Raw genomic sequence first — 18,997 nt, 5'->3', positions numbered from 1 at the left:
TGTGTGTGTGTGTCATAGTGTAAGAGATTGGCAAATTGCTGGTTATACATTTCTGCATAGTGAAAGAAAAGAGGAGAAATGTAGAAGAGGAGGGTGAGAGGGGAGAGTCTGAGGAGGCCCAGGCAGAAATTTGCAGAGTGAATATAAAAGGAAGCGAAGGAGAGATTGATGATTATATTTGACAGTTGTAGAGAAGATGGGATCACGGGGAGCCACAGACCTCCAGTGAGCTGTGTGCTGATGACAGATGTCTGGTGACCAAGACATGCCTGATGCAGCGGGGCTGAAGTGTACATGGCCACAGATTGAAGCGCTCAGTCACCGTGTGACTAGCACTCCATCATGTATGAGCAGTGTGTGACCGAGCTGTGACCAGATTTTGAAACTTCATATGCTGTGGCATGACAGCATCAGTTAGCATTTTATCTCCAAGAACACACAGCAGGGCCAATATACTGCAATGTATCCGCTCCGATTCAGAGCGGATACATTGCTTTCAACGACTGGGTAATTTGTTCAAATTAACAAGGTGGGTGCTGGAGATGTGAACTGTTCCCTCTCATTTCCTCGTAATGTGGGTGTGCCTGTATGTATTTACCGCATTCAGCGTTTTATGATATGGGTTACGGTTAGTTAGAAAGTCTTCTAGCCATTATGGATGCTAATATGACCACACAAAGCTCTTATGGTAATTAGAGGTGGATATTTTGCTATAGATTTAGTTTGTTTTTGCCAAGCAGAGTTTGAATGGTGGGAAATAAAAAGGGGCAGTAATGGCAGTCAACTCAATTTTCAATCCTTAAAGATTCTATATGCAACATTCAGAACATTAAAGCTGCAGTAGGTAACTTTTATAAAGAATATCTTTTTGTTACATTTGCTGAAACTATCCTGACAGTAGTACATGAGACAGATAATCTATGAAAAAATCAGGTTCACATGGCTCCTCCTGGTGCTCCCAGTGACATTTGCAAGAAACCACAGCACCTAAGTGATTGTCACTATATTAGGCACTCCTCCTGGCTCCTCCTGATTGGATGTTTTCATTCAGCCGCAGTGGATTCTTGCAAATGCCACCAGCAGCACTAGAAGGAACCGGAGAAACAGATTACAGATTATCCATGTCATGTACTACTGTCAGGATATAGTAACAGTCTCAACAAATATAAGAGAAAGTTATTTTTTATAAAAGTTGTCTACTGTACTTTTAATATAGTAGCAAACGACTATTTTTTTCATGAAGATAAAGAGCAGTAACCTGAGCAGAGAATTAAATCATGCTGTCTCTCTGTGTTGTAGTCTGACCCTCTCTGATTTTTGTGGTGGTAAGACAGTCCACACGTGCGTGCATATAAGTGCATGTGTGTATCCCAGTGGCAAGGTCAGGGGTCGGCAGCCTTTACTATCAAAAGAGACATTTTTTTGGCCAAAAAAAAAAACAAACAAAATAAATAAAAAATCTGTATGGAGCTGCAGGACATATTTGAGCCTCATAACAAAGGTATCTAAATTAGCCTATCAGCATTACTAATCGCTCCAAATGAGCTTTCATTCATTTATGTTCCTCTGCCGTAGGCTTTTCATGATTGTTACGTTAACTTAGCAGTGTTGGCGGTGAAAGCAAACAAATCTGTCTGTGCACTGTTAAATTCTTTGTTTTTCTTGTTTAGATTTGCAATGCATAGTGCGCCTAGAAAGATCCAAGACTAGCTGCCGCTATGAAGGTTTGGCAAAATTTAGAGGAAAAGGCGCCAGGTCATAGACATGACGCACATTTTAGTTGACAACATTTTTTTAACTGGTGTATAGGGGTTTCCCATTTTTATAATCTAAGAATATAAAATCACTTTAGGTCTAGAACAATAATGTATGAAAATTAAAATGTTGAAATATAAAAGTTATTTCCATTTTCCTTTTTTTGTCAAAGCCACAGGGAGCCACTGGACAGGGACAAAGAGCCACATGTAGCTCCGGAGCCGCAGGTTGTCTACCCTTGCACTTCGTCATCGCCGCTGCCTTGCACTGCCCTCATACAGTAGTTACCCCTTATTTTAGGACTGCATCTTAGTGAAAGCATAGCACTGACCCTCTAGTTTCCCCTTGGTTAACACCATTAGCTCTGTTGGCACTGTTGCCATTGTTTAGCACCGTTTACGAAATTAGCACCATTAACTGCTAGGCGCTAGCTCCACCATCTCCATGTTGAGAACTTTATCCGGACAACTCATACACTCTGAATTTTACATAGAGTCCCTTTCACTTCTATTGCTACCAATATTCTACTACTCCTTTTGCTGCTTTTTGAAACTTGTGACATCAAACAAGAATGCCTTGATCTGACCAGACAGTTTAAACTTCACCTCAGTCACAATCCCTGCAAACCCTGAATGGCACATTTTATCGTCTTGGCATGTCAAAGCTTGATCTGACTTTTATCGTCCATTCCTCTAATGTGTTGGTGTTAAAGGAGTCACGTTTATCTAGGTTTGAATTAAACATCTCTCGCTGAGATTTCTGTAGCCACCCTGATACAATGTAGATGAATGGGATTTCGTATGTGGTGCTCAAAGCATTCTAAAATTACATGTGAAAAACTCAACAGCAATGAATTGTTGTAGAAATAATGTCCCGGCCACTGAGATTAACCCACAGACCTCTCTGTGAATAAGTTTCATTTAAACTTTCCTCTCCCAGAGAAACAGTCTTAATAAAAATGGTGAAAAGCCACTGTGGATTATCCAGAGTGAGCAGGGCACAAAAATGATAAGTTGCTGTTCAATTTTTAAAATAGAGATTCTTCAGACACCTCAAATTCACTGCACAGAAAACTGAAAATATGCTGTTATGGCTAGATACCACTAGTGGTAAATGAGAAAATATCTTGATTGTTATTCAGGTGAGCTGTACCTTCACTTCAGAAAACAGCCGTTAAAAGAAGATAACATTGCCCCATCTAGATCAGATATACTTCATAAATACACAATACTCTTCGTCTCCTGCAACCAACGATCTCCCTCCATTGTTCACCTCAAATAAAGTTCATTTTAATTAGCTTGTCTGCCAAAGTGAAAGGTCAGTTTTTGTCTTCATTGTTTTTTTGTTTGTTTTTTTTGGAGTGGACTCAATCTCAGCAGAGCCCTTGGGATGTGATCTGCTGAAGAACAACTATTGCAGTCACATCTACCATATTTTAGTGATGATGTTTTTTGTTATAGACCTTTGTTCAAGGCCGTGCTACCTCCATAGCTCTAGGGATGGCAATGTCTGTCAGTCAACAACTTTGGTCCAGACTGAAATTACTGATGAGGTGTTTCAGTTTCAGATCAGGAAACAAGAAAAGTCTTCTTCAAATTGATGGACTGACATGAAATGTTGTATGCATGGTCCCAAGAGGATGAATCCCACTGACTTTGGCAATTCTGTCACTTTGCCTTTAGTGCCAACAGGAGGCTCAACTGTATAGCTTCAAGTTAAATGTCCAAACAACTACTGGATAGAATGCCATGGAATTTGGTAAACACATTCATTTCCTTCTCAGGATGAATTCCAGTAACTTAGGTTAACTCTAAACAATTTTTAACTAGTGCTATCACCAGGTCATAATTTCACTTTTTCCAAGAACTGACAAAATATCTGCAAAACTAATAAAGTTCCCATTAGCCTCAGTTGTACTTTATGTTTCTTGTTAATTAGTAAATTAGCAGGCCAACACACCAACCTAGGATGGCAAACATTATACCTGCTTAACATCAGCATGTTGGCATTGTCATTGTGACCTTGTTAGCATGCAGATACAGTATTAGCATTTAGCTCTAAGCCCCGCTGTGGCTAAGCAGAGCTGCTACTGTAGCTGTAGACTCCTTTAAGGGGAACTTTGCCCATTTTCAAGACTCATATGTTATTTCTATGTTCTAAGACAATCCAAAAATTGTCTATTAGTAAACATGAACAACTTCCTACAAAACCAAAAACTAGAGTGCTTAAATTTGATGTAATAAATTATAAAGTCTGAAACTGCTTCATAGAAAATGGATGGGGAAAGGTGATCTTGATGTCACTAAGAGCACTCAGGGGAATGTCCTGAGTATATAGTTACATTTTCTGTTTCAGTACTAAGAACGCTACAACAAATTAAAGCTCATTTGGGTATGAAAAAGAAAACAAACATTCAGGCTCTCATTCATTGTCTTTGGAGCAGCTCCATTTATATCGTATGACATCACAAGTTTAAGACTTATTTCTCTGGTTTCTGGATTTAAGAGAGTAGCTCCTGTTCACAAAACTTTCCTAGGCCATGGAAATAATAAATTGGAATTCTTCAGTCATGTGTTGTTCCCCTTTAAGGCTTGGACAAACTTTGTGCATGGGCATGCATGCTGTTCCATTCAAACTAAAACTAAGGATCCATGTCGGCATGGTGCTCCGTACAGCGCATCTACACTCCAATTGGTGGAGGTAACGCACCATAACATTGTTTGCTAAGCTTCTTAAAAATACAGATGAAAAAGAAAAAGAGGAAGCATGCCCATTAGGAAAGAAAATAGCAATGTAACATCAAGCAGAGCTCCTGTGTTTGTTGTTTTTGGCTAAAAAAAAACAAGAAAATCTCAAAAAGAGAAAATATAATGCGCAACCGGTTACCATGAATAGGACCAGGGATGGGGAATATAGTAGATTGGTGCAAGAGATCAAGCATTGATGAAAGGAAGCATGCGCAATCAGTGACCGCTTGCTATGTGTACTGTCCACGCGGTCACAAATTTTGGCTGCATGCAGACATCCACATAGGAGTCCTTGCAGCCTTGGGTGTAGAATGACATTTACGTCACATGGACCAAAGTGGACCCTCATAGACACAGGTAAAGTATGAATTCAGCTTTAGTTTTTTTAGGTTGTATTGGACTTCTTGATGTTGCAGAGATGGAAAAACACACCTTGGGCTCTCTTAAATGTTTTATTGATGTCCTCTGTCCTTGTAGATACAAAAAGTGAAGTTCTACAAAAACTTGTGGATCCAAATTTATTAAATGTGGTGCTGGAGGTGTTTTATTAATGTACATCCCTGAGGTTTTGGAGGTGATGATGTTGAGACCTTTTTGCTTGCAAAATGTCAAGGTTGTCCTCTCTTGTAAGATATGGTAGATTAGATACTGGATAGAAGAGAACGATTTAAGATCGCAATTTGAGACTTCATTGTAGTTCTCTCCGTAGGTCATTCAGTAGAAAACTGAAATTCATTAACATTATAAAAAAACACATCATGGTCCAGACAATAAATCTCTTTAACCTTCAGTTCCCGCCATTCCAGTACAATAATTGATTGCTAAAGCTTCTTTGCTGCCCTATTGAGCTGTCTCCCTATTTAAGCTTGAATAGTGCTCAGTCATGACGCATGAACCGAAGTCATCATACCATCCACCTCAGTATAATTCCATCTTACTGTACACATCCAGCGTGTGTGTGTGTGTTTATGAAGTATAACACTGATCTGTCTTTGCCTGTTTTACAGTTATGCTTCCATAATCCCCATCCTAATCCACTGCCTGTGTGTGTGTGTGTGTATGTGTGTGTGTGTGTGTGTGTGTGTGTGAGCTGTCTCTTTATGTCTGTGGATGTGAGGCATGGTATTTAAGCTTTCGGCTTTCAGAGGGCCTCTTTTTCCCACGCCTTCCACACTATATGTAATACCATAGATAGCCCTCCAGTCATCCACTTCTCTCCATCGAACCACTCAACACAATGGCCTGGACAGAATCACTCTGCACTTCGCTGTCAATATCTCCATTACCATTTCAGTCAACAGAATAAACACAGTGAAAATTGAATGGTTATGGGTAATATTACTTTTAAATGAGCTGATGAAATGGGTTCAGCGATGACAGTGGAGAGGGCAGAGAGTGGTTGAGATGGAGAGAGGTGATTATGTCAGTGCAACTAAAGGATAAGAGAGCAGAACAGCAAATCGAAGTTACTTTCCGCACAATCTTCCTTTTCTTTTGTCTTTCTTATATCCCTATTACAGTGTGGATATGCTTTTTTATTGACTTAAGGAAGGTTGGCTAGCTGAAAGTCTAGGATTACGAGCTAAAAGTGCCACTACACAACAAACGTGTCCCCTTTAAAGTAAACAAATTTCTTGTCTCAGTTATCTTGATATTCCTACAAACTATTTCTAAATGCAGAATGTTTATCTTTTCATTAGTTTTAATTTGGCTGATGTGTTTACACAGAGCTGTGGTTCCCAACCTAGGGGTCAGGACCCTACAAAGGGTGGCTTGATAAACACGAGGGGTCATGTGATGATTAAAAGGAAGGCGAAAAAAAGACTCGTTTCTGCTAAACAAATTGCAGACTCCTCTAATCTTTTATTTTCTTGTTAATTGCTTCATTATTTTACCTTCTCGGGCCTCTTAAAAATATTATTATTATAATAGAAAACACTCTAGTTAAAGTGGCCACTACTGTAAGACATATTCATGAAGAAGGGTCACATGAAAATCTTTATTCATTTAAGGGGTCACCATAAAACGGCTGGGAATCACTGTTCTTAAATCTTCTTTTTTAAGTATATTTTGGCGCATTTGTAGGCCTTTACTTGAAAGCAGATAGTAGAGACAGAAAATGAGGGGAAGGAGACATGGGACAGAGGTCTGCAGCTGGATTTGAACCAGGGACATTAAAATTACATGGTCAGTGGCTTAAAGCCCTAGGTCACTACGATGCCCCATTGAGTCTGTTTCAACAACACAGTCCTTGTGATGTGGCCATGCCAATGAAGCAGATTCACTGTAACATTGTAGAAAAGAGAGACACATCGAAAGGTATGTGAAGACAGAAGGAAAGAAAGGAGCCCTAAGACAGGCATTGGAGCAAAAAGGCAGCATGGAATATGGAATGAAACGCCTTCGTATAGACTCAGAGACTTCCATTCCATATGTGAAGACACTCCTCTTTACATTAGGGTCATGCATAGATAGCTGCACAAGGTTCTTCATTCAGTTCTTCATAGATTGCATCCGCTCTATGATATCCTGGTTACTTGCCCTAGGAACTTGGAGCCTACCTGCCGGCTTTCTACCTGCCAAACATCCCAAATCCGAAGGTGCAGGTTCGTCTGTTTGAGCTGGAGACCTTTCTGCAAGCTTTCATTGAACATCACCAAGTAACCAGCCTGCCTGGACACCTCTCTGACAACAAGCAATTCAAAGTAGGGTACAATTCCAAATGTGAAGAAGTATGCACACTTTGTTTCCGCGTAACTAAATTTGGCCGCTATTCCGCTGTAGCTCACGTTAGCACACGTGTTGTACAAATGTGAGTCCAATGTCTTCAGAACCCACATCACTTCAGCTGATAGATTATTGGATGCAGCGAGTTTGATGTCAAGTTCTTTGTTTTTATGGCAATGAATTGGTTGAGCGTGGTAATGGATTGGCCTGGCTCAACGTGTCCAAATACAACAGTTCATCTCATATCCTAAAAATGTACACCCCACAAATGGCATTACATACTTAACGTAAAGTTACGGAAGTAAGGTTTAGGCAAGTAGAGTTATTATTGCTTCATACTAGTGACATTACAGCGGTCACACAGCTCAGCACTACATTTTAATTAGTAATACAAAGAACATGAGACATGTTTTGGGATTTTTATGAACATATTTTAAACAAGAGCCAGAACAAGAGCCAGACCAATGTATATTCAGAACTTATAATTCCATAGCTTTTCCAGAAATTTCATGACTGTGGGAACCCTGATGAAAGAAAGAAAGACAGAGACAGAAAACAGAGACAGAGAGAGAGAAAAAGAAAGAAAGAAAGATCATGTGGCAGTGGTCGCTTCTTCGGAGTGTTTAAGAATGGTGCTCGGTGATGAATAGAGAGAGGAGTAAGAGGTTGATGAGTGGGACCCTCAGCAATGATAATCCCATTAGCACTGTACTGCATGTTAAGCTCTCCACTAATGACTAATGTGTGTGTATGTGTGCACGTGTGTCACATGTGTGAGCGCCAACAGTGTGTGTCGTGTGTGGCTAAGAACTGCTCGGACCATCCTAATTATCAGACGTGACTCACGTGAGGGTAATTACAGCATCTGAGACAGTGGGAACAAGGCTACGAATGACCCAGAAGTCTACAGGCTAATGAAGCGATAAGACATACACACACACACACACACACACACACACTCTTTCTCTCTATGACTTACTCTCACCTCACACAGAGAGACAGGGACAGAGCGGGAGAAAGAAAGAGACAGCTAAAAAGACACAGAATGGGGAACAATGTTTCCCTCAGACTACATTAGAGAGAGTAGAGAGATTTGGGAGGAGCTGTCAGGAGACGCTCTGTCAGGCGGCTTCAAGCTCAGCCCTCTTCCTAGTATGAACTAATCTGGCTGCTCTCTGTTCTCTGTCATATCTGGCCACGGCTCCACAGCACTGTGGTCCGCTTGCACAGGCGCGGATTAAGGCTCGGCTACCCGAGACTAAATTCTCTATTGAAGAATCATCTAGGTGTAATCCCTGTGTGAAGCCAGCCCTGTATGGTACAGAGCATTATATCTCACACCATGACTATTATACACAGCAGGCTGCACACTCAGGAGATACGGGAGACCAGCATGAGGATGCTTTGCAGCAGAGCCTCGGGGTTGCTTTAAATTGTTACGTAAAATGAGATCGGTTCACTTAAGGTGGCCCCCCAGGGAACACATCAACTAATTCAGAGTTCTGACGGGATGTTTTTCGACTCAGTGATTAAAATATTTAAATTTTAATACACCCTGTCACATATTTCTTTAATAATCCGCTCTCCTGTTTTTTTTCACATTTGCATTAGCATTTAACATTTGCATTTTCTATTTCATTCTTTTCTTCTGTTGCATTCACAGGGGGAAAAAAAAATCACAAAAGCACGGCTTACACATACAACGCGTGCAGGCGCACACACAATACTAACTAGAGGGGCAGTCAAAGAGAGCAGACCTCCCCAAGGCCAATGGTCCAGTCTCCTATGATATGCAAATCTGCAAACGCAACAACCACTATGTGCTCTATGTCTGGATATATATAAAACTATTAACATCATGTCAAAGTATGGTTGAGCCAAGCTGAAACCTCATCCTCTCAGTTCTTCATTTATTATGTATTTTCTAACTGTAAATATTTTACATACCTAACATGCATTTGTGAAAACCAGAAAACACTTTATCATGTACACATATCCAATGCTTACACTGAAATAACAGCAATACAGTTGTCATAACAAACCTTGTATTCATAAGGAAGAAAACTGTACTTGAGTCTAATTTAAATTAATATCTAATTAATGTGGATTGTGATATGCAGTCATTGGACATCTACAACTGGATGTGTTTTGTCACAACTGAACCTTTCTACCTTCTACTGGATTTTAGGATACGGCATTTACTTTGCAAAATAATCTGTGTGTGAGAAGTGAGATAGGGTATTTGGAAGAAAGTCAAAAATTATTTGTGTATCTGCCCTATGAGTTTGGACACACTCCAAATTTTAAAAGGTTCTCCTTTGGTCCATGCTACATCCTTACACCAAGTCTCATGAATATTGGGCTAGTAGTTTTTTTTTCGAAATCTTGTTGACAAACAAACAAAGAGACAAACAGACCAAACCAAAAACGTGACCTCCTTGGTGGAGGTAATACCAAAAAATCTATTACACGGCAAATAAAACCAAAACCACACATTAAAGCTCTTGATTTGAACATCACTTATGTCAGCTTCATTAAAAAAGAAAATGTTCAATGGTATTTCTTAATCAATATTTTAACAGAAATAAAAGTTTTGTCAGGTTTTAAAAGACACATGACCTTCCAAACCAAAATGCTAGATGAACTTGCACTTGTATAGCACCTTTCTAGTCTTCCAACCACTCAAAGCACTTTACACTACACTACACTACACTACTTGTAACAGTCACGCACACACACATTCATACAAGCCAAGGCTCCTGTACAATGTGCCACCTGCTACTTGGTTAAACTTTCGCACAAACTGACACGCTGATGGGAGCAATTTGGCAATTTGGCACTATCTTGCCCAAGCAAACTTGGACAAGATACAGGAGGAGCTGGGGATCAAACAAATCTTAAAATTAGTGGACAACCTCCTGAGTCACAGCTGCCCCCAACAGATGCCATTCAAAGAAAACAGAATGTCCATGGAATAAACCAACAAAAGTAGTAAAGTGGTGTCTTATTGGATGTTGTAAACTAGGGATGCATGGATCTAAGATGCTGGATCAGTATTGGTGCTGACACTGACTTCAATAAATTGATCAGCCATTGGCCATGATGTTACCATCTGCGTTTAACACAGTTTCTTCTTCTCTGTTTTTAATATCAGTTGCATGCATCTACTTAGTCACAGAGGGCCGCCAACTTAGTTTTGAGTACCACAGCAATCCCTGGGCTAATATTGTCTTGCATTATACATATTCAAAGGAGTTCCACACAGTGAGGTATACAGATTTTAAGTTTGGTAAAAGAGAGCAGAGGTTTTGGAGCAGTGCTTTGTACAAGCTAAGATATCTTGAGTTGGGGAATCTGGAGAGAAAAAGTTGAATTGTGCATCCCTTCAGACAACTAGACAAGCCAAAAGACTTCCTAACCTTTAATACATAGACTTGTGACCATTTAAAGGGACAGTTTGCCCCAAAATTAGAAATACATATTTTTCCTCTTACCTGTAGTGCTATTTTTCAGTCTAGATTGTTTTGGTGTGAGTTGCCGAGTGTTGGAGATATCAGCTGTAGAGATGTCTGCCTTCTCTTAAATATAATGGAACTCAATGGCACTTGGCTTGCAGTGATCAAAGCACCAAAAAATACATTTGAAGAACTCAACAACAATGTCTCTTTCCAGAAACCATGACTTGGTTACTGAAGATAATCCACAGACCTTGTTGTGAGCAGTTTCATGTAGGAACAATTTTCTTTAACGAACTACACCTGCAATCTGTATCACCTGGCAGAAGGAAGCATGCATCTACTGTGAGCTCACCTAGCACCACTGAGCTAGCTAACGTCACAGCTCAGCCGTGGAGGACGTTGTTAATGTTTACATCTCACGCTCTCTTGAGCACGAGCCTCTCGTCCAGGAGTAGATGCACACTACCTCCTGCACGGTGATACAATTAGTGGCTGTGGTTTGGTAAAGAAAATAGTTCCTACATCAAACTGCTCACAACAAAGTCTGGGGGGTAACCAGGTCATGATCTCTGGAAAGAGACATTGCTGTTGAGTTTTTTAAATGTATTCTTTTGGTGCTTTGAGCACCACAAGCCGAGTTCTATCCCAGACATCTCTACGGCCGATATCTCCGACACTCTGCAGCTCGCACCATAAAAAAAAAAAAAAAAAAAGCACTATAGAGCTTCTGCACGTTCTGCACGGGTCTGATTTGTAAGACCTGCTCCCAAGACAGAACCGCTATGAGCAATACCACACCCGCCTTGCCACCCCTGCACACATATGACCAATTAGTGTCATTACCCGACCCATCCTGCTCACACCAGAGCTGCAGCCTGACCCAAAACTGCAAATCCTATAACAACCATGAGCTGTTCAACTAATTCTGTTAGGCAGCCCATTTAAGGTGATCATTTTGGACCATTTCATACATATAAAACCAAGACAATATAGTTTAAAATTTAAGTAATTCAGAAAATACAACTTAAATGAATATTTTTTTTGCTTGTTCTCATTATATTGAGCAGTACATCTCCTCAGTTATCGTGCCTGTTAGTAACACACCTGTTTGAAACAGCTCTCATACTCCAGCTGCTGAAGAAGACAGTGCCGATACACGAAGTCAGCAGTCAGAGGATTAAAATGTTAAAACATTAAAGTATAATTATTCTCATTTCATTTTAATATATTTTTCTTACAACACCAGCAATCTGACCTGCATGTTTTTTTCACCCAGAACCGAACCCCAAAGTAAAATTAAGACAAAATAGCACCTGCATGTCACCTTTTCTTTAGATCACATGCCAGGTACCCATGGGTACCCAATCTGATACAGGACTCTGCTACAGATAAAAGGAAACATGTATGTTTGATTTTGGGATGAACTGTCCCTTTAAAAGTTTGACTTTTAGAGGCCTGAGGATGTGAACTGTCTGGTATTTCACAAAAAAGAAGCAAAAGGAAGTTAATAATCTCTGCACCCCTCAGGTTAGTCATGCAACCCCTTTTGTCGGGTCTTCCTTAGAACACAGGCAAACTGAACTTGAGCCGTGCTCTTGAAACTGCTTGGCGCTTGAAACCAGCATTTTACAGTTCCTGTTCTCACAAAGGCAGAGGTCATTTCTCTTGCTTGTACCAGTTTGTACAACAGCTCCATTGACGCGGCAATTTAAGTGATAAGTGATACGAAGTGCTCAACTCGTGGTGTTGGTCTGTGAGGCAGAGCAGGTTACCCTCAGCCCACGCTCACGCCATCACAGGATCCCTGTCTCTGTGGCTCCTACGCAGGCTGAACGTGTGTGTGTGTGTGTGTGTGTGTGTGTGTCCATGATTGACTGTGTGTTTGAGTGAGTTATCTTGATCAAATTCCCAATTACACAGACAAGTGTCTCTTCAACGCTGCAGTCTTTGTAGAAATACACAAACAAACAGACATAAATGGGCACACAAACGCACTCACACGCGCACGCGGAAAAACACAAACGTGCACTCACACACAGGCCGGAGGCGCCAGGCACTTCATTTCCTATTCCACCCCCTCTCCTCGTCCTCAGCACCCTCATATTCCACTCTGGCCTCCCCAACACTCAACCCACAGTCACTATAGCAACCTCACACAGAGCTACTGGCAGCCAGAGGGCTAATCATGTCGTTACAACATCTGTCAGAAAACAGAGACACACACCCTCAAACATTTATACAACTGCTTATACTACCCCCAGCAGCACTTGGACCCAGATGCATCCTCGCAAACAGATAGGAAGGCATGCATCTTTACACACGCTCACAGGCTTATGTTCATCAACACACTCACACACACACACATACACAAATGCACAAATAAGGTCAAGTTAAAGATTCGTACCTTTGCTCATGGTTCATCCTGGAACATGAAGTTTAAAAGTGGGAGCTGAAATAGGACAAGACAAGGTTTTTCATGTTAGTCTGAATTTGTCTGCGCACTTGATGTATGAACAAAAAAAACCCAACATATTGATTGGTTTTTCCACTGTTTTTCTTGGCCATGAAGAATCATTTGCTTGACATCCTGTCTTGGATGAGACAGCGAGATAAATGAAGGGAGGCCTACACTGGGATTTGCTGGTAAAAATGGGCCAATCAAGCCGCTACAGAAACATGCCTGCTGGGTATGTTGCTCTGCTGCCACCTGTAGACCAGACCTGGTACTCCACGCACACAAAGTCTTAGGACAGTGACCTTAGAACATCCAAATCAACTTTTTCAAGTGGGGAAACGGGAGCTAGGAAAGGGGTTGTAGCTGAGTTGTGCAAACTAAGTTACTGCTGCACTAGATGATTGCAGACCTGCCGTGTTCCACATGCTGTCTGATTTAAAATCAATCCCCTCGGTAACATCTCACTTCCTTCAGTGTACAGTACATGCGACTCCCAGTGAAGCACTCGGCTCGCCTCAGTATACTCTGTGCATCATCTAACAATACTTTCAAAGAGTTTGATGAAATCTATTTTTGTTTTTTGAAGTTTGCAGAGGCTTGCTACTGAAATGAGTCACACACAAACTCGACTCAAAACTCCAGCCAGCCTTCAGAAAAGGAAAGTGCCACTCAGAGAAACACACTCACACACTCACACACACACAGCCTACGTGCAGCCCCTGCATCTTTTAACAAACCGAAGAGGGTTGAGCGAATGCTTTATATTTAGAATGGTGACGCTATGCGAACTTGAGCGCTAACATGAGAGGAAAGCTCAGCGATGCGTTGGAGAGCTGCATATTCAATAATGTATCAGAGGCAGCGTTTTAAAAAACAGCTGGGGATCGCCGCTCTGTCTTGTCCTGTCTGCCGGTCTGTCTCTTTGCATGTCTTCCCTGCAGTCTGTCCACTGCGACGGCAGCAGATTTGCCACTCCTGTGGGGAGCTGATGTTTGGTTAAACTTTCATCCTGTCGACAGTGTCTTCACTCGCTCCCTCTGTCCCTCAGGATGAGTCTCTCTCTGTGCTTCCTTTGCTCTTGTTTTCAGACGCAACATTCCACCCCTTTCTTTTTTCTACTTCCTCTCTGTGTCTTTCTCAGCGGACATGGCACAGCCTTTTACCAACCTCAATCCTACATCGGCCCAGCCCATAACTTATCTGCTTTTGACAGTAAGGGAAGGAAGAATGTGTGTGCCCATGTGTTTGTTTGAAGGTCATCATGATATTCAGCACTTACCTGTTTCAGTACACAGGTCCACTGTGCTGCTTCATCCTTGAGGAATGAAAGAGTAAGAAATCTCCCCAGAATTCTCCTGCAAGAGAGAAGGAGAGATACAGAGAGAGAGCAAAGGAGGGTCGGGGAGAGGAAGAGGAAAAGTGGGAGAGGGATTAGGAACAGAGCCTTAGCCTTTCAGAACTCAGTGCTCTTAAAGCCAACTCTGAGTTGCAACTAAGTTCTCCGTGTTTGTAACTGCTTGCACTTCCCCTTGCATTGACGTGTTCGTGTGGAGTATTTGAAAGCGCTGATCTGAATGCTATGACATTATGACATAAGCACAATTAATGTGCAATAATTGTTCCACAGCGCACGTCAGGACAAATGGACATCCCTGGCTCAACTTCTATACTTGGGGGGGGGGGCTTTTAAGGCTTTTAAGGGCTTCCATGCCAGCTACTTACACGCCATACAGGCTGTGAGGGGATGAAAAGCCACACTGGGGAAAGCATACAGCACCTCAGTATGATAAGTACACACTCTGACAGATCAAAGGGGGTTGCATTAGGACACATGTGTAAATACTGGCACAGAAGTGTTTAAAACGTAAGCAAAGAGAGAACGTATACACACACACACACATGTCCAGATGTTACTCTTCCGCGTTTGTGACTGCGACGACCCCTGCGCTGTTATCCAGAATTCTTCTGCCATCTATGGCGGTGCAGCAGAGCGCACCGAGTCGGAGCAAAATAGAAATCACTTCGCTGGTGGAGTGAAATCAGGCTGGGTCTCAGAGGATCACGGGCAGTTTCATGGTTATTTTTGTTATGAGATCCGTCCTCTGTTGAACTTTGAGGCCTTGGACAAACAAACCTTTTGCAGCAGTATTGTGAATCAGCCACTGTAGGATAGAAATATCCACTCTGAGCAGTTTAAACATACTGTGATTCTTGCTGTAAGATATCATTTAAATATAACACATCTTGCAGCAAGCTGTGACAAATTTTACAGCAAAAATAACAAGAATGGGATCCCAGCATGTGTGCCGTTGACAGTATTAAGATGGTTTGAGTGATTCTGTCACTGGCAACTGGAGCAAGGTGCCATAACAAAGAGTCACCACTAGTCTGTGCTGTTACACCACTCCTGTGTTTGTGCTGCTGACCGACTTACTAAAATAAGGGCAGAGACAATGATGGCAGAATACATTAACTGCAGATTCTGATGATGTAAAGATCACGAGTTATTTAATTACAAATGAAAACTAGGACATGTGTCATTACTGTTGCATTCCTCGACCTCTTAACACACCCGTTGTTTTCAGATCATAATGGCTCACACCTGACATGATCTCTCACAGTGTAATGAGAAGCCGTTTGAAGAATCTGACTGGAGAGATTTAAGGGCTGTCTTTGCATGCATATAGGCACAATGTGGCAAATGTACGTGCACTATGTGTGGAAACTAGTCCACACTTTATTTTCAGGCGATGTCACAGTCCTCCCTGGATTCCTCTCCGCTTGCACCATGTTTCCTCTGTAACGATATGACAATGGCTGGTGAAATCAGTTGGGTGGGGGATTATTATAAGCATCGGTTACCCTCTACTGCGGGCGCCAGTTTTCCTCTCCATCATGTTGTTTTCCTGTTGGGTTTCAGTGCTCCCTGGTTGGAAACCACCTTGTTAGTGAGAATGTGCTTCACCTGTGCTGGCCCAGCAGAAGTAATTAAAGGCTGCTTGTGCGGCAGAGGAAGAGTTTGGAAACTAGATCATTTGGAAAGCTCATGTTGGCGCAAGCAATTTCAGTTTACAGGTCTTACACAATAAGCCCGGAGAAGTTATGTTTATCCTATTTTCGGTGGACACGGCATTACTGTAGTCTTCCCCCTGATTTTTTTGTGTGGTAAAGTGGCACCCATGGTGAAAGTCTGTCTGCAAACCCTTTTAGTTGCTTTGAAATTGTGTGAGGACTCCCATGGGAGCCCTCCAGAGCAGCCTTTGAATCCTTTTCATGTTGATGGCTGGAGTGACTTTTCAGTGAGAGTCGAAATGTTGATAGTAATTTGAAGGGAAATTTAACTCCAGTTGCTCCGTCTGGACATCACCTTAAAGGTTTCTGCTGGTGGCTGAGACGATTCAGGGCAAAGCAGCATATTATTTAGGTCACTAAAGTGCTTCCACATACCCCTTTCACTCCGTGAACCAAACTATTTCTGCACTCATCTGCACAGCAATGGCCCAGATAATTTTTTGATGTCTAACCCTAACCAGGGCAGCTCGGTAGAACTCAGTTTACTTTGGTTTGGCTTCACTCAGCATGTGTGAAACACTCTTCTTAGGTTTCTGTCAGCTGGACTCAACATCAAGGCAAGTGGGTAAGCAGGGCGGCAGAGTGGGCATCAGAAGGCCATCTCTTAAGCCCTACTTTAAATGTAGTGTCACAGCAGGGCCATGCATAACACTGACATGATTACCTACAAACTTCATCTCTACACACAACCCTCCCCAAGCGTCACTGTCTCTTTTTACGGTGGCAGTTATGTGTGTTTTAAGATCATATGCTCATCACTGGTGTAATTTTTCTAGAGAAGATCAAATTTAACTCTGTAAACATGTTTACTCTTTCGAGGTGTGTATGCAGCGCTGATCAAAGTTCGCCCAGAATGTTAAGGGGGTTATTGCAGGTCAAGTCGGCAGCAGGGACCCTCAGAGCGAGATGACACAATTTTGCGTAAACAACTTGAACTTGTTTACAACATCTGCATGTGTGTGTCTGACGTTTAAGAGTTTACACAGAGGGATAGGCATCTAATCTGCCCCCGCGAGGATGATGAAGCATTTTGAGAGGATGCGCACATGGCTGCATAATTCAACCAAGCTTTCAAAAGTGACCTGCTGCTCTTGAGATTCTTAAAGGAACAGTGTGTAAGATTTAGGGGGCTTTGGTGGCATCTAGCGATGGGTATTGCAGATTGTAACCAGCTGAAACTTCTCCCAGCCTCCACCTCTCCAAGACAAACGGACCAGGTGAATAAAACCAATAAAAAGACTGAATAAGGGCCTACAGCAGAATAAGTATTATTAAATAACAGTTATGGTCTCTGTGCTCTCATCCAGCAACCTGTACATGAGACAGCAAGATAAGAGATGGAGAGGAGACGCACACAGGATAGAAAATCAAGCCACACTTTAATCCTAAACTACATAAAAAATTAGCTCCTCTTAAAACCTAAAGTAGGACAAGTACTGCTTCATCTGGCGTTTTAAGTGGAGTCAGATTACAATGCTCCAGCGGGCCTTTATGTCGTGATTTAACATATCAAATGCAATGGAATTGCTCAGGAGTTAAACCAAAGAGTTGGTTCTTAAATCTTATGCCTCTATTGGCAATCTTAAGCTGACATTTATCTATAACACGCATCGGAATGAGGAAAATGAGTGAACTATTCACTATAACAAAAACACATGACTTGATGTTGATATAACCATAGGTCAAATTAGGGTCAGGCCAGGGTTAAGAGGTTGTAGTTATAAGCTCCTTGTTGGCACACACGGCTTCTAAACTGTGAATTAAATGATACAGCACATTTCACAAAACAGAATTCAAAGCAGCACAATATATTTTTCTATCAGGAATGGAAAAAAAAAAGTGACTTTGTGTAATGTGAAAGGCGTTGCTTGTAGTAACAAACCCACAGAGAATTATCACCAAACTGCAGTTCCCCTCAGCTCTGCCGAGCATTTTATTGTCTCTCTGCTCATTGCTATGGTTTCAAAGCCTGCAATTTTACTGTTATGGTTCAGTCTCACCAAAAAACACACACTCCTTTGACTTCATCAACCTTGTGGCCCGCAGCAGCTTGCAGCTGTTTTCAGATTTTTTAGATAAACCCACTGTACACTACGTGCCCTGCACAAAATGGTAGAGAGGTAAGGTTAGCAAGTAGCTTGTGAACATAGCGGTGCATTAGAGCAGAGACCAAAACAGCTTAATGGAGAGTAAATATCAGACTTAGATTAGCTAGAAACAAATGCTAATGTTGCTCTGTGCCTGCTGGATGTGTAAATAGGCAGTTGTTTGCTAAAATGTTCACTGTGTGGCCAAAAAATAAAATAATGCAGGTTGGCCAGTGGTTTGTTATTGCAAATTGCAAGACCAGGGAGACACAGATTGAAAAGAGACTGGTCCAAATCAATGCAGCAGTGGGAGACATCTTGACTTTCAGTCTGTAGTATGGGTCAATCCCTATCCAACAACCCTAATAATGCAACTAGATGGCATCTTCTTGTTAGCTCCTCCATGGCTGATAGATGCCTACATCCTAAAAAAGTTGTCTACCATCCGTTAGCCCTATTCACACAAGACTAATATTACCTTATAAGTAATTTGTGATAAGTACAAGTATAAGGTTGTCTGTCATCCTAATATGTTAATTTGCCATGTCCGTAATACGTCAAATAAAAATTCCACCACAGATTAACTACCATATTTCGCCAAACACAGAGGTCATGTGTGAATCTGCATCTCTGTGATTTGTGGTCGTTTTTCCCCCAGGATTTCCTTTTTTCCTTGCACCTTTTTTCCTCTTTAGT

General features: G+C 41.6%; 1 protein-coding gene across 1 annotated transcript in view; it reads right to left on the bottom strand.

Moving 5' to 3' along the window:
- ptprdb (protein tyrosine phosphatase receptor type Db) overlaps positions 1-18,997 on the bottom strand; it is a 217,944-nt gene that overhangs the window by 141,828 nt on the left and 57,119 nt on the right. Inside the window, exons 4-5 of the mRNA XM_050044542.1 lie at positions 14,422-14,497; positions 13,092-13,136 (exon numbers count right to left, since the gene is read on the bottom strand). The gene's annotated coding sequence lies outside the window, so the exon portion shown is untranslated. The remainder of the gene's footprint in view (positions 1-13,091; positions 13,137-14,421; positions 14,498-18,997) is intronic.

The sequence above is a fragment of the Epinephelus moara genome, chromosome 5, assembly GCF_006386435.1.
Source record: "Epinephelus moara isolate mb chromosome 5, YSFRI_EMoa_1.0, whole genome shotgun sequence".
NCBI classification, from domain to species: Eukaryota; Metazoa; Chordata; class Actinopteri; order Perciformes; family Serranidae; genus Epinephelus; species Epinephelus moara.
This window is presented reverse-complemented; position numbering and strand designations above follow the sequence as displayed.